This window comes from Bubalus kerabau, chromosome 5, assembly GCF_029407905.1.
Source record: "Bubalus kerabau isolate K-KA32 ecotype Philippines breed swamp buffalo chromosome 5, PCC_UOA_SB_1v2, whole genome shotgun sequence".
Lineage (NCBI taxonomy): Eukaryota > Metazoa > Chordata > Mammalia > Artiodactyla > Bovidae > Bubalus > Bubalus kerabau.
Genome location: NC_073628.1, coordinates 13,917,349 through 13,934,505, shown reverse-complemented (window position 1 = coordinate 13,934,505; position 17,157 = coordinate 13,917,349). Strand labels below are relative to the sequence as shown.

The window sequence follows — 17,157 nt, the reverse complement described above, 5'->3', positions numbered from 1 at the left end:
TATCATCCTGGGGGAGTCAGAGGCACACACTCGTCAGCATGAAACCTTACCGGTGACTCCCCCCAATATCCAGACCCAGCACAATTCTTTGTTTTATTTCCCTCTTTTGCTAAGTATCAAGGGGTTTTCTCAGCAGCAGGGAATATGAGAGTTCATCCAAAACCAGAGGGCCAGGAAATGAGGTTTCCATGAGGAAGGGTGTGGTGAGTTGAAGACTGGGAGTTGGGGAAACAGAGGAATGAAAAACAACAAAGTCCTACTGTAGAGCATAAGAAACTATTCAATATTCAGTGATAAATCACATGAAAAAATAAGAAAATATGTACTTTTTTATGTGTATAACTGAGTCACACTGTTGTGCAGGAGAACTTAAAGCAACACTGAAAATTAGGCACACTTCAATATAATTTTTTCAAAAAGAAGAAGTGTGTCCATAGCTCTCCTCAGTCCCTGTTTCTTTCCTTCTGACTCCTGTTCCTTGTTTTCTCTGCAGAGAATGCTGGTTCTCCTTCTGCATCCCCACAATCCGTACTTTATTAAAAAAATTTATTTTGTATTGGCGTATAGCTGATTACTCTGAAGAAGGCACTGGCATCCCACTTCAGTACTCTTGCCTGGAAAATCCCATGGATGGAGGAGTCTGGTAGGCTGCAGTTCATGGGGTCGCTAAGAGTCAGACAGGACTGAATGACTTCACTCCCACTTTTCACTTTTATGCTTTGGAGAAGGAAATGGCAACCCACTGCAGTGTTCTTGCCTGGAGAATCCCAGGGATGGGGAAGCCTGGTGGGCTGCCATCTATAGGGTCGCACAGAGTCAGACACGACTGAATCAACTTAGCAGCATAGCTGATTAACAATATTCTGAGTTTCAGGTGGACAGTAAAGGGACTCAACTGTATGTATCCAGGTATCCTGGTCCCAAAGACACCCCTCCCATCCAGGTTGTCATATAACTGAGTGGAGTTCCCTGTGCTACACAGCAACTTGTTGTTGGTTATCCATCTTAAATAGAGCAGTGCCCACAACACTTTCTTGAAGACTTAACTCAGGAACTCTGCAAAGCCTCCTTCAGCCCACACTCACTCTCTCTGGCCACTCCAGGCTTGGTTGGGTAACATACTCTTGTTCCCCATCCTCACTGGTCAGTCCGTAGCCCTCATCATCCCTAGTAAGTTCCCAGTGCCCCAGTACAGACCACCTTGAGATGCCATTTGCATGGAATCCAGTGCAGTTTTGCCTAGAACTAAGCAACCCTCCATATGCCTCAATGAGTTTGTGGTTTTAGAATTCCTGAAATTCCCTCTCTTCCTCAAAGCCTTCTTTCAGCCCATCAGCCTGCTCTGAACTCCCACTGGGAGCTGACATGAAGCCTCCACCCAGTGTCGGGGCTAAGCAGTCACTGTGCACCCTTTATTCACATTGGCATCCAACCTCACCACAGAGGGGTCGGGTACCCCAACTCACAAAGGAGGCACCTGGCTGGAGCAAGGGGAAGATGCAGCGAGAACTAGGCTGACCATGTAATTTATCATTCAAACCAGGAAAACATTCAGAAGGGAAGGGAGACTGTTAACTTATGCTGGGACATCACACTGGAACTGTCCCCAGCCATTCTCCTTGTAACATGGCCTATTTCAGGGACTGCTAGAGCTGAATTTCATGTTCATGCACCTAAGGGTTCAGATTGAATTGAAGCTCTTTGAGCACTGAGGACCTTAGTGTTACCCTCTCCCTGACTCCCATCATGCCATATGGTGTGGCCTCTCCACATGTTTCAGGAAGATCAATGTCCCACACAGGCCTTTACTCTCAAGTGATTGGTTTTGTGGGAGGCACTGGCCCAGCCAAAGGGCAGCTTCTGTAATGGTGTGACATGGCCTCCAGAGGGCGCCCTCCTCCCAGCAGCAGCCCAAGGGTTCCTGCAAGTTCCAGTTTGAGAACCAACCCTCAATATTGTCCCCTCACCTTGAGGATGTAGCCTCGAGCTGGCACTGGGTAGTTGATGCTGTTGATGGTGAAGATAATAGAGGGCAGGGTATTGACCGCAGAACATGAAACAGTGCTGTTAGAGAGAGAGGGTGAGAGGTTGGCCCTGGTGATCCTTATTGTGTGTGGAGACTGGGAATGAGGCTGGGGCATGACCCTTCACCTTGGAACCCCGTGGCGTGGTGTGGCGTGGAGCCGATGAGCTTCTGTATGTTATCGACCAGTGTTCTTGGGCCTTCTATGAATGCAGCCCGGTGTCAACAATGGCCTTGCAGCATCCAGAACAAGCGATAACCTTTCTTTCAATGGAGATACTGAGAGACAAAGGAAGAAAGTGGGCATCAAGGTCACTCTGAGTCTCCCCAGAGTTGACCCCTTCCCGATTGTCTCCTAAGCAGACCTTCATCTCTCGCCCTCTTTTCCTTTGCTCTAGACACAGCACCTTTCTTTACATCCTTGAATGCAGTACTTGAATACACCAGGATCTTTTGTACCTTGACACAAGCTGGTCTTCCTTCCTAGAAGACTGCACTCCACTTTGCCTAGCAAATTTCTTCTCATCTTCCAGATTCTAGCTTAATTATATTGTTTTCAGGAAGTCTTTCCCCTGGTGTTTATCAGTTTCCTGTGTTAGTCACTCTCTGTAGACCCTTCCTCACATCTGCTGCTGCTACTGCTGCTAACTCACTTCAGTCCTGTCCAACTCGGTGCGACCTCATAGAGGGCAGCCCACCAGGCTCCACTGTCCCTGGGATTTTCCACGCAAGAGTACTTGAGTGTGCTGCCATTGCCTTCTCCTCCTCATGTCTAGGATGTACCAAAGTCAGACTTCACTATGTGGGCGAGTCACTTCATGTACATCTGCCTTCTTAAATGTGAGGGCGAGTTTTATTCTCCTTGCCTCCCTAAAGTGCCTGGCACACAGTGGATGCCCAATGCTTCTCTGTTCAATGAGTGAATGAAGACTGAGAAAACAATAAGAAACCTCTAGAGAGCCGTATCTGGTGGGAAACAAATAACGGGTCTCACACAGTGTGAAGATGGAGATTTGCAGGGGCAGCAGATTCTCATAGTAGGGGGAGAGGGGCTCCTCTGGGAGAGGGTGTCTCCCAGCACTGCTCCTACAACCAGCTCAGACCCTGAGACCCTGGCCAGGAAATACATGACTAGCCCACAGAAATTCCAAAGGACAAGTCAGCTTTTGTCTGAGGGTATCACACAGAATCCTGTCAATTATGCCTCTTGTCCTCAGGTTGCTCCTGGATCCCACCTTCCTGATTCTCTGTAATAGCCCCTGTCCCACTGTGTTCCCAAGAACTTGGCATGTCTTTTTTTTTAGTTGCTTTCATGTCTTAAGATTTCAGGCAACCTCTCTCCACTGCTGGGTAGCTGCTCCCTAAGAAGACCAGTTTTCCCCATTTTCCCAGGACTGTCCCTGTTTTTTACCTGACATTTATCTGTACTGAGAACTTCCTATGTCCTAGGTAGCGCTGGACAGTCAGTTATCTTATCATAACTCTGTTCAGGCTGGAGAAATTCTCCATGATTTGCTGTTCACCACACTGTAGAGTCCTCTAACCATGCTCCCCACCTCAAAGGGCAGTGGGTGTAACCTTCTCCCAGCTACATAGACCTCTCTGGTACCTCTTAGGACCCTGGTCAGAGTCATGCTCAGAAGGCCTGGGGATTATGAACCCATGGGTTGTTTGTGTATCTCTGTGCTTGTGTGTTTGTTTGTATGTGTGTTTGTATGTGTCTCTGTGTGTGCTTGTGTGTCTCTGACTAGCTATGCATGTTTTTATGTGCTGCTGTGTATGTTTATATGTGTCTGCTTATGTGTTTCCATGTGTCTGTGTGTCTGTCTGTGTCATTGTGGGTGGTGTATATGTCTGTGTGACTGTGTGTCTGAGAATACATTTGTGTGTGTCTGCCTGTGTCCATGTACAATAGTGGGAGCAGCACTTGGGCTGACCCTCAGAGAGACAGGCTTACCAGTCCATGTGTACAATCCAGTTGCCTGCTTGGATCAATGGTACCCAGTTGAGCTCTCCTTTGTAGTAGTGGTGGTCCACCCCCCAAACATCACCACACTGCCCTCCTGCTCATCTCTGTAAAGAGAAGTGAGGGGAGGGATCCTTGGAGTACAGTAACAACAGCACTGTGTGAGAGCTGTGCTTGTCCACCCATCAAGGCCCTAATGAGGTCCCCATGTACAGATGCAGAAATAGTGTCTAGGAGAGATAGAGATCCAGACTGAGGTCTGTTACTGTCTCATTAGTGGCACAGAGGAGGTTAGTAGCTGAATCACTTGTCTGAGCTCCACCCACTATGTCTTCTGAAGATGCCCTGGACCTCCAGCAACCTGAGTGCTCAGGCACCCTCAGAGGACAGGGTGCTGAACTGTTTTGGCTTTTCCCTTGTCCACTTTGTCATTTTTCAGGAAAATCAAGGCCTGGGAATTCTAAGGATGTGGGTTCAGGTCACCCAGAGTTGGCTCCACTGGCCTGTGACCTACACTCTCCAAAGGGCCCCCACACTCAGAAGGGACCCCACCTCTGCTCTCCCTGTCTTGATATGACTAATATTTCTTGAACAAGGGGTCTCACATGTTTGTTTTGTGCCCCACACTTTCATTTTTCACTGGCTCCTGTAAATTTGGTAGCTGGTCCTTGGCTCCCAGTGAAATGCTAATGAGGAAGGAAAGATATCCACCATCCTTCTCCTTTCTTCCTTATCAAATTCATAAGCAAATCATATTGTTTTTTCTTCCAACTTGTTTCCTGTTGCCTTCCATTAGCCTCCCTCATAACTCATGCCCCCTAGACCAAGTTACTGGTCTTGAGCCCAGAAGTAGGGTTGTGCTCCAATAAAATTTTATTTATAAAAGCCAGTGGTGAAGCCAGGTAGGGCCCTTGGGCCATAGTTATCCTTGGTTATATTACTCTCAGGATACTTCCTTATCAAGTGCTCTATAACTTTCGTGCAACTGAAAACATCTTACAGCTAATTTGGAGAAAGGAATTGTCCATCTCAGACTCACTTGCTCCAGTAGAAGGCAATTCAGGCTCAGAAATCGCACCTTGATTTTTCAGCTTGTCAAAGATGGGAATGGCTCCAGAGAAGGATAGGTTGGGGTAGTTCAAGCCCAAGATGCCTTCAAATCTTCTGCCCTCAAACCCGTATTCTGCCACGCTTAGACCAAACAGCTGGTCAGTACTTACAAAGTCCCCAATCTGTGGGAGAGAGGAGTGTTCCCACTTATAGATACATGAAGTGGGGCTAGGACTGGGCTGGGGTGCATTGTCATTAGATCCTCGGAGAAGAATTGAGGCTGGGCTCTGTGTTTGGTTGCCCACAGATGGTTAGAGCAAGGTGGAAGGGGAATTTGGATTCCATTTGAGAGAGGCTGTGAATTTTAAAACATCTGCCCCTCTGAAAAACACCACTTGAGTGAGTTAAATTGGCCTTGTGGCTTCTATACAGGTGGGGCAACCAAGAGTCAGGACAGGTCCCATTGGTGCCACCTTATGGACAAAACAATTGAGAGCAAGATAGCCTTCTCTTTGGCATCACTGTGACCTAATGACAGGAATGGACTGCATTCTCTGTAAGGTACTGTGAATTCTGCTTCTGTCCAGGAAGAGAAGCCAAAAACACAATCTTGCTTGCAGGGTTCTATGAAATTACTTCCTGGGGAATTCACTTTTGGGGATATGTGTATATTTCTGTGAGTGTGTATGAGAGAGAAAGAGAGAGGGGAACTACTCAAGTATTTTGGGGGAGGCAGGCCATATGTTTATTAGACTCTCAATGGTCCTCTAGAGTGTGAACTCGTTTATCAGGCCCCTTGACTTCTCAGGCCTCCAGTTTCCCACTCTGGATATCTGAAGCCCTTGACTGCCCCCCTGGTCCTCAGATCAGTTTTATCCTGTCCCCAAACACCCCACAGCAACTTCAGTCCTGAAAAGCCAGCCTAATTCACCTTTTATCACATGTGTGCTCTCAGCAAGGTCCTTGCTGTTTGGACCTCAGTTTCCTCATATGTCTCATGAGCTAATCAGAGTACCTGCTTTGTGGGGTTGTTGCAGAATTAAACCAGTTATCACCTGAAAGTGGCTGGAACAGTCTGTGAATATAAAAGTGGGTGCTTTTTTCCCATCTTCTTGCTCTCAGCAAAATGAATCTTGAACTTCTCATGGGCAGAGGGGTTGCAAGTCCACATCTCAAGCCACTCTCTGGGTGAGCTAATCCATTTGCTCATGTGTCACCATGGGCACTGCCTCCCCAGGGACAGGAACCTGTGGGTAAGATGGCCAATGTCTATGGGAGTTAGGCCAGGAAGGGTCCTGCCAAATGGTCCTGCATCTGTTTTGCAAGCAGGGGCCACTCCATAGCCAGTCTTGACTCAGCTTCTTTTTACACGGTACCCGAATGGTGTAATAAGCAAGAAATCCCTTCATGCTCACATATCCATAGGCGATCCTGAAAGTCTTTTGGGTAGGCCAGAAGGTGGAAGACTTGTAATGTCTGAACCGAACTTGTGTAGCTGCAGACCCAAGAGATGAGTGTCATCAGTTTCCAAGGGTGGAAACAGTGTGGCAAGGCAAGAGAAGGATCATCTGGGTACGGGATGTCTGCACTCACAACAGGCTGGACTGGGGCAAAAGAGGGAGGGCACCCACAAGTTGGATGATCTTGTGTCAAAGATAACCTGGAATTCCTGAGGGGGTGTTCCAACGGTGATTTTACCCATGTAGAGCATCTACATGGAGAAGGAGGGAGTGGGTTAGTGCACAACTGGCAACCCTCTGTTCCCATACTGATGTCTCCCTCTGGGTGTCATATATCTCTTGAGAGCACTTTCCAACCACTGTGAAGCTCACAGCCTTTATCACAGAGGTGCTTGCATTTGATTTTTTTATTCCTGTGCTACATTGTATGCAGGATATTGATTCTATGACCAGGCGTTGAAATGGTACCTCTTGCATTGGAAGCCCAGAGGCATAACCACTGGACCTCCAGGAAATTTGGACACCCAAGGAAGTCCTGGTGCCTTCATTTGAGAAATTTTGTAGTCTCTTCAAATGTAGCCTTAGCACCTCCTTCTCCAGGAGATCCTTCTTGATCAACCCCAGGCACTAACTCTAAACTCAGACCACATTCAATCAACACCACACAAGTGACCCTCTCACTTGACATGTATTTACTGTCTGCCTATCTCTCAGGCTGACATGGGCATTCTTGAAGACAAATAAGCCCTTTTTCTAATCTAAAAGCAGTAAGCACTGTGTTAGATTCTTATGGCCTTACACAGAATACGGGTTCAGTAACGTTTTCCTGCTGTGGTTCTTGCATCTGTGAAAACTGAATTCCTCTGCCTGGGGATTCACAATTGCTTTGCAATTGGTTCTACCTTCTGATCAGAGATGGTTCATTCTTCATCTGTAACTAGTTGACTCCCTTAGTTCAGAAGGAGCTGCTGCTGCTGCTAAGTTTCTCCAGTCGTGTCTGATTCTGTGCAACCCCATAGACAGCAGCCCACCAGGCTCCACCGTCCCTGGGATTCTCCAGGCAAGAACACTGGAGTGGGCTGTTTAATTTCCTTCTCCAATTCAGGAAAGTGCAAAGTGAAAGTGAAGTCGCTCAGTCGTGTCCGACTCTTAGCAACCCCTTGGACTGCAGCCCACCAGGCCTCTCCATTTTGGGGTTTTTCCAGGCAAGAGGACTGTAGTGGGTCGTCATTGCCTTCTGCTCAGAAGGAACAATCTCCCTCAAACTAATGACACATCTTTGACACAGAAATGGATGTTTACCTGCCACCTGGTAATTTCTGGGCCCAGTCACCAAGACAAGAGTTGAGGATGATAGTGCCTTCTCCTCTGCGTGGGGCCCCTTTTGCCCAGTGTTTCTGCCTCCTGCAGAAGCCCCAGATCCAACATCTCACGTGGCATCTCCAGATGAGCCCCAGTTCTAGGCTAGAGCACCAGGGAGTGCTGTGGAACACCATCCTCCCAAAACACTTACATCCATGATGTTCCTCAGGGGGTGAATACCTTAGAGGTATTCTTTCACCAAACATTTGTCAAAGAAAACAAAGATGATACTACAGTTAGATGTCAGTGTTAAGGTATAACTGTCATTGTAATGGCACTGTGTACTTTCAAATCATTTTTATGAGTCACCTTATTAGAAGAATTTTATGCATATTCCATGGCAAAGACATTGGTTTGAATAAAAATTCTGTTCTGTAATGTTGGGTAAGCCATATGACCATGTGGGATCTCAGTCTCCCCTTTGGTAAAATGGTGGAATGTAATGATTCAAACCCTCCAAATAGGATATCTTGGGGAAAGTAAAGTGATGGATATAAGGTGCCTGATAAATAGGAAGTCTCAACAATGACAGCCACTAGCATTGCTGTTGCCACCACACAGTATCCTTCTCACAAAAGCTCAGGGAAGGAGGTAGAAGGGGGATTCCTATCTTCGTTTACAAGGGAGGAATTTGAAATGCAAGAGGCTTGTGAATTGGCTGTGGTCACACTGCTTGTTCAGATATAAAACAGTGTATAAGTAGCTCTCCCAATCTTTCTCCAAGTTGAAAGAGAAGAGAGAGTTAAAAGAAGAATCCAGGAGATAGGGAACAAGTTCAGGAAATGTAGAAAATTAAAAGAAAAGTTAAAAGAAAACACCACAGAGAGAAATACACTCACAGAGACTTCCAAAGGGATGGAGAGATAAATGATAGTAATACTGAGATGCAGATATAGACATGTACACACTGAAATAGAGAGGGAACAAAGAACATGCTAAATAAAACCTAGAAAAGTGCTATTCCGCAGGACCACACCTACATCTGCATTGACTGTGCACTGAACAATTGCAAGGAGTTCCAATTTCAATAGGTCATGACATGACTGGACCCCAGAGTTGTGCAACTATGCAAATCTACACCAAGAACCTTGGGTCCCACAGTTCCTAGAGCAAGGTACTTATCACTATTTAAGGGTTGAACTTTAAGAGTGTCAGGGAAATATTCCATTCCGTTCTAAACCTGATGAGTAGAAGAATAATCAGAGGAAAATAAAAATCACAGAAAGGAAGATGATGTGGCTTACAGTCTCCATACATACATGACCCTGCAATCTGAGAAGGCCACCAGGTCAGGGAACACAAGCCACTTCATGCTTCTTTCCTGGCTCCAAGGACTCATAGAAGTTCAGGTTCTTAGCATGTAGTGGTGACCGGGAGCCCCTAGTTATATATGCTCTGACATGCCCTAGTTTAGCCCTTGAGGCCAATAATAGGTCTGAAAAAAACACAAAGGTCTCAATAAAATCTTTACCTTCATCAGTGTCCTTGGTGAGTGGACTTTGAAGCTTTTTGGAATACAGAGAATTGAACTGTAATCTCTTCCTTGAAGCTTGGCTGGAAAATCATACTGATCTGCACGGACATCTAAGAAGATGGAGAACCTTGCCTACTTGGAGAAAAAAACTGCTAAGAACATCATAAAAATGGATACTAAGGGCCATTCTCAACATTCTTGGTTTCATGTCATCTTCCTAGCCACTTCATGAGAAATGCATTGCTGTCTTCATTGGCAAGAAGATTGCAAGGAGGATAAGTTGTCAAATGGCAAAGTGAAGAGTTCAGGGACAGCCCAGGGACATACAACTGGCTTTTGGTAGTTGGTCTGATGGCAGACATCAGGGGCACCTATGATGCCATGCTGCATCAAAGATTTAGGGCAGAGCAGTATTTCAATTGCATGGTTTCAATATTGGAAGAAATGTCATATGCATCCACAAGATATTTTATAGCATCCAACAAATGTACAAGGAAGAACTGTGTGCTAGGTTCTGGGTTAAAGGCTTCAAAGTCAAAGTTGATGAAGACAAAGTAGTCTTTATCTTAAGAGACCTAGCAGTCTAGTTCACAAAGTCATGGCCTCAGGAGGCAGGAGATATGATTCTAGGACTAGGTGGCCATGTTGAACCCTGGGCCACACAGGCTTTACCACTGGGAGCAGCCTTTCCTCCACTTCACCCGTGCTGGAAAGCAGGTCAGTTGGCCATGTTTTCAAAAGAATTGGAAGTTTGGATATTTATGTACAATCTACTGATTTTAATGTTAGCAACTAAATTTTTTCCAAAAAACAGTGGGAACGAAAACTCCACGGTGATGTGCTGGAATCAGCCTTCAGTTTCTGCAGGTTTTTATTTCTTGCCTCGAGTTGGGAGTGCAGTGGGGACAGAGAGGAATTTAATTCATGTCGGTTGATTTACAAAGACACTGAATGCATACTGAACATGTGTGTTTCATTTCTATTTATAAAGAAAGATCATCAGGGACATACAAACCAACAAAATTTAACTGCTTAAGATAAATGGATATATTTATGATATAATCTCCCCATAGGGTCTATGTTACGAAAAATTTTGTCTGCAAAAAAAAAAAAAAAAAAAAAAAAAAAAACATACAAAAAATAATTTTGAAATGTCTTCCCAACCAAAGAAGAAAAAACTACTGTGGCAGCCGAGAACAATTGTGTTTAATGACTCATCCAACACTCCCAGGGCCTATTCCTGCATGAGATCAATCCATGCCTGTCCCTTGAATACAACAGGAGCCTCTCCTTTTGCCAGGTGTGTTTAGATGGGGCACTGTGACTTAGTCCTCATTTTTGCATGTTGTTTAAACTCAGTTCTGGTGGTTAAATCCCAACAGGGGGAACATGATATCACTGACAAATGACACACATATATACCCTTTAAACTATGGTATTGGAAAAGACTCTTGAGAGTCCCTTGGACCTCGATGAGATCAAACCAATCCATCCTAAATAAAGTCAGTCCTGAATATTCACTGGAAGGACTGATGCTGAAGCTGAGGCTCCAATTATTTGCCCACCTGATGGGAAAAACTGAGTCATTTGAAAAATGCTGATGTTAGGAACGATTGAAGCAGGAAGAGAAGGGGAAGACAGGATGAGATGGTGGCATCAACAAGTCGATGGACATGAGCTTGAGTAAGCTCCGAGAGTTGGTGATGGATAGAGAAGCCTGGCATGCTGCAGTCCATGGCGTTGCAAAGAGACCGACACAACTGAAAGGACTGAACTGAACTGAACACATTGAGAACAAAGAGACTGATAAATCTAATTGCATCAAGTTGGTGACTTGCTGCCCATAACAACACATTACTTAAGTAGCTTTAAAATTCAGAATTATGACTACATTCAGAGTTGAATATCTTCTAATTAAAAACAAAAATACTGCCCATCCAAAACAAAACAAAGAAAAACAGGAAAGAAATCTGAAACTATATTCAACAACTTATTGTTCCTCATAACTTCTGTTATTGTGACAGAATTATATGCATGTTAAAAGGTAAAAGCAAGACAATAATTAATGTTCTGAAGTAAGCCTTTCAGTGGCTAGAAAAAGAGGTTCACACATAACATAAAGAAGTTTAATTCAAACCCTTCTGTCTTTAATCTTGAACTGAAAGCATAAGTTTGTACCAACTAATTATATTCCTTTTTATTTTATTTTTTAAGGAAAATGCGTCCTTCCTACTCTGACCAATGTAAAGTCTACAAGCAATGATAACTTGATAACAGTGACTATTCTGAGGTCTAACATGTAGCTTCTAAATACATTTCCCATCAGATGATGCATGGATTCTTAAAGAGATGGCTGATTTCAGTACTGGTAAAGAAATGCACAAAATAATCTTGGGAATCGTGAAGGACCACAAATCTAAGGCACTTCGAAGCCCAGTGGGGACTGGACAGAAAATTTAAGAATCCAAATGAAAAGGCCAAACATCTACCAGTTTGTTGGGCAGAATGATGTTTCTGCTTCTCAACACATTGTTTATGTTTCTCATAGCTTTCCTGTCATGAAGCAAACGTCCTCTGATTTCATGGCTGCAGGCACCATCCACAGTGGTTTTAGAAGCTAAGATGAAGAAATCAGTCACTGCTTCCACCTTTTCTCCTTCTATTTGCCATGAAACATGGGGCTGGATCCCATAATCTTAGTTTTTTAATATTTAATTTTAAGATGGCTAAATGTGTCCAAATGTTAATAGGTAACATCTAGTTTGTCACTGTGATAGATTGCTAGGGCACCAACTCGCAATTCTGAACACTGAGAAAGGAAAATATTCATCAATATTTATGCTATTTTTTTTTCTATTAAGCATAGGTTATGTAACTATAAACACTTCCAGGAAAACAAGCTAGATTGTCGATTCTGGGAGTGATGAGAGAGTCATGGGGAGTGGCTGTAATACAGATGAAGCCTCACTCACTGGCCTGCAGCTCACCTCCTTCTGTAGAGGTCTGGTTCCTAATATACCAAGGACTGGTACTGGTCCCGATCCACTGTGCTGGTATTGTGGACTCCTGCTCTAAACCCAATAGTGGGACATTCTGTAAGACAATCCACCCTGCTACAGCCCAGTTTCTGAACAAATGAATGGCATAAAATTGCGAGAGGAACAGTTATTTCATCTTAAAGGAGAACAACCAAGTGCAACATATGACTACATTCTTTCAATAAACCGTGAAAACTGCTTTTTGAGAATCAGGGGAATTTGTACATGGACTGGATATTAGATGTTAATTTTATTGGGAACAAAGTGCATTTTTTAACATCCCATTATTTTACCTCAAATACTCATTCATTAAGTACATTTTGTGAATTGTTCATCTCGTCCCTAAAATATTTCAGGAAAAATGAATAAGAAGTAAAAGAAAGAATGAAATGAGTGTCTGTCTTGATATAAAAACAGATCTGCATAGCTGCTATGGATTGAATTGTGTCCACTCTTGACTCCCAGTGTGATGGTATTAGGAAGTAGGGCATTTGGGAGGTACCCAGGTTGACATGGGGTTTTGACGGTGGTCCCTCATGATGGGATTAGCCTCTCCCTATTTTTCTCTCTTATTCTCCCTCTTCCTTCTTCCCTTCAACCACCACATGTGAGAAGATAGCAAGAAGAGAAAGACTGATTCAAGTCAAGAATGTCTTCACCAGGAACTCAATTGGCCACCACGTTGATGTTGCACAGTCTCCAGTCAATGACAACCGGTGGGACTAAGAGGATGGTTTTGTACTTATTGATGCCAAAATGATAAAATATAGCATTTATGACAATTTTCTTTATTATATTTGTTATGTTTGAAACAGTTTTGTAGTAAGAAGTTTATAGAAAGTCCATTTTGAAATTTCTGTCTTAGAGATACCCTGAGGAGCCCAAGATAGCAGATTCAGGCAGGTCCCCAATGAATGAGTGGTTGGAGGACCACATGCTCCTTACTCCAACTCATCTCTTGTCATCTGAAAAATGCCCCCCACACCTGAAAACCTTACCACACCCCCATCTGCATCTCCATTACCCCGCTAAGCTGAGTCAACTAGCTGGAGATGTTAATGATTAAGGACAGGGTCTGGAAGCAGAAGGAATGCAGACATTTTTAGAAGGAATGAACTGGGCAGGCCCGTCCTTGGTGTTCCCTTCTTTAGTGCCATCTGCATGTGAGGGATTGGGCCTGGGTAGAGAGGAAGCCACAAGTGGGACTGCATGGATATTTGGAAGAGAAGGGAGGAGGAATTCAGAACCCAGGAACCAGGAGGTGGGCAGCTTGCACAGGACGCAGGAGGGAAAGAAGAAGCACTGGAAAAGAATAGTGCCTACCTGAGGGCCAGACCTACTTGAGTCTTCCTGTTAAACTTGGAGGTCACGTCCTTCCTGGTGGAATTCTTGCTCCATATGTGGAGGGAAGACAGCTGTACTCACTCCTACTGAGTCACAGGGAGAGGGACAGCCTCCCCCAGAGCCCTTTGATTCCACTCTAGCTGTGGGTATCATCTCAAGCCAGAGAGCAAATGGCAGGTCATCCAAAAGATGACTTATTTTAAATAGTATTTAAAATACTACAAAATTTGTCTAAGAGTCCTGGCATATCTAGTTCCTTGAGTTTTTTAGCAAAGATGATTCATCAGCCTAAATTGGGTTTCTGCTGAGGAATCTACAAACTTCCTCATGGGTAACTTCTGACTTTTAAGTACCTGATCTCATCCCACAGAACCCAAATGATGGTAAGTTCCAGTGGGCAAGGCCTCTAAGGTCCTCGGTGCCACAGCAGCTTTGTGCCAAGTGGTCTACCACTCCCAGTTCCGATCCCAGGACCCATGAACATCACCAGACAGTTACATCCCTTGCCCACCAGAGGCAGCCTCAGCTTCCTCAGCAACAGGCACCTCTGAGCCACTTGTCTACTGATTGGCACTTAGCTTCAGCCTGGAACAAGTGTTCTGGAGCAAGTCCAGTTTCCCTTATCCAAGAGATGGGAAACTGAACCCTGGGTTGTATGACTCACTCTAAAGCTGCAGGTACGTTAGTGAAGACTTGGGACCCAGGAACTCTGGTTCTCAGACCAGAAGACTTCCGGGAAGGGAAAGATGAGAGAAAACTCCATTTCATCCACTGCTGGGAAGCTCTCAGATATCTGCAGGCACCAGAGTGGAAATTCGTTTCCCGTTGCCCCTCAAGTCTGGTTCTGATTTTATCAGCAGACCTATCTTCTTGTAGCAGCAGGAAAGCAATACTGCAGGCTGTTTCTTCTGGGTTCCAGGCACAGTGGGGGAGCCCCAGCTGTAGTGACCCCTGGAGGCAGTCCTGCTTGTGGTGACTGACTCACTCCCAACTCAGAATCCCCAGAGCTCCCAATCCTCATTGAGACAACACAGACCTTTGGGTAACTGGATAACATGAACCTCCATTCACAGTGAGAAGCATTCTCTTCTCAGCCTTCTGGCAACTTAGATAAGTATCTTATGTTTCCTCAGGGAATCCCTGGCTGAGGGAGGCTGAGGTCCAAGACTAGCCTGGATGCAGGGGAATATATTCTCTCTGATGCTCCAAATAGACCTTGGAGATTCAAAGGCCTTGAGAGAATTACAATCACCCTTATGTTTCTTAGGGACTTTGCTTTATGAATCTGGTTGGAGAAAAAGGACAGAAACTCAGGACAAGACTGGGCATCTCTGGGTCCCAGCTGATTGTGAGTTGAGTTCCAGCCACAAGGCTTCACAGTCAGGTGCTGATATTATTCACAAGCCACCTTTGAGGAAACAAAAGAAGAAAGAGTTTTTGGGCAGAGAGCAGTGTGGTCAAAGGGCCAGGGGAATCACATGGGGCAAGATGAAACAAGAGTCATTACTTGTTTCTTTGCTGTATCAGTTCCTTGGCATTTCTACTTCTGAGAACAAGTACATGGAGATAGTCAGAGGCATTGGTGGTGCCCCTGGCACCTGATGTTCCTGGTGATAACCAGTTTGTTGACACATCCCTGAGTCCAGAGCATATTCAGCCTCGTGATAAGCCCAGGTTCTCCCTTCTTGGGAAGGCTGACATGGCTCATTGCTGCTAACTCACAAGTGAAGCATGGGATGAGGTCATGGTGGTTGACATGTAGGCCAAGTTCTAAGCATTGAAGGAAGATTGGCAGTGGAATGGTAGCCATTCATTAAACTTGGTTACATTGGTCCTTAGCAGGGGCTACTTCCCACATCCAGAAAGTTTTTCTCCCAGCTTTTTGCATGGCCAGGTCCTTCTCAACATTTAGCATCATCTGAAATGAGTCTCTCTCAGGCTTGCTTTCCCTGGCCACTCCACTCTCATAAGCACAGACCCTTATCCAAAAAGTGCCTAGACACTTCCCTCCATCAAAACAATAATTATAGTTACCAATGTGGAAAGGTGGGAGAGGGATAAATTGAGAGTTTGAGATTAATCTATGTATACTACTTTATTTAATAGATAATCAACAAAGACCTACTGTACAGCACAGGAATTCTGCTCAATAGTCTGTAATATCCTGTATGGGAAAAGAATTTAGGAAAGAATGGATACATGTCTATGTATAAGGGAATTAATTTCTCATACAACAAATATTAATACAATGCTGTAAATCAACTATACTACTATATAGATTAAAAGCTGATTTTTAAAAAAATGCTTACATGTAGAGACCCATGGAGTTCTTTAGACTTGCAGGATTTCAGATATGATGCTGGATATTCCAGAATGGGTGCAGATATCTAAACATTTTTTGAGGTTATATTTTCCTGAGCTTTCATGTCTTTTGCTTCTAGTGTCACCTTTGATTTGTCTTTGCAGGACACCAGCTGGATGTTAGTTGAAGGATGAGAGGGAGACTCTAGTGGGAGAGTGAAATCCCAGCTCCCTAGCCTTGGGTTGGGGCATGGTTGAGGAACAACTTACATCCCAAGTTCCCTGTGAAAACAGACTCTTGCTTCCCTCTCCATGACTTGCATGATATCAGACCCAGACTGGTTTCATCCTTTTTCATGTCCTGCTTCCCCTGAGACCTCACTGGTTTCTCTGTGAGAATTTTTTTTTTTTTTAATTTTGGCTGCAATAGGTATTCACTGCTGCTCAGGACTTCTCTATTTGCAGCGAGCAGGGGCTACTCTGTAATTGCAGTGCACTGGCTTTTCAATCCTGTGCTTCTCCTGATGTAGATCAGTCTCTAGGGCACTCAGGCTCAGTAGTTTTGGCCCACCGGGTTAGTTGCCCTGGGGCATTTGCAATCTGCACAAACCAGGTCTTAAACACTGGCTCAGAAGGGAAAGCACTCTGGAAGGAATTTGAAATAAATCACTTTTACATGAAACTTGGCACCATGGCCTATTTATGAGGAGACTGAGAGAGGATTGTCCTTGCTTCAAGCAACCTCCTGAGATCAGAACTGATTGAGGTTCCCCTCCCAAGGGTTCCTACAGGATCTTGAAGCTGTCCTTCCATGTGGCTTTGTTCTTGCTTCAGTTTCTGAATCCCACACTAGAGCTTCCAGAGGGCAGGGCTGTAACTTGACTCATTTCTAAGTATACATCAGTAGATACCGTCTCATTTAGACCCTAATGTCAAGACAAGGCTAACACAAAGATCAGTTATTCTATTCTGAGTGTTTGGTTACAGGTTCAATGACTGTCATCAAACCCTAAATAACATTATCTTAAATACAATACAATTTCAACTCTCTTTCATGTAATATTACTTCAGGTCTCTCCACAGAGATGAGGGTCCACTTCTTTCTTGTCATATCTTCCACCTGTGCTACTTACCTCTGG

General features: G+C 44.5%; 1 long non-coding RNA gene across 1 annotated transcript in view; it reads left to right on the top strand.

Moving 5' to 3' along the window:
* Positions 1-13,133, top strand: part of LOC129652473 (uncharacterized) — a 157,746-nt gene extending 144,613 nt beyond the window's left edge. Inside the window, exon 3 of the long non-coding RNA XR_008714554.1 lies at positions 12,989-13,133. This is a non-coding gene — a long non-coding RNA (uncharacterized LOC129652473). The remainder of the gene's footprint in view (positions 1-12,988) is intronic.
* The last annotated feature ends 4,024 nt before the right edge of the window (positions 13,134-17,157 follow it).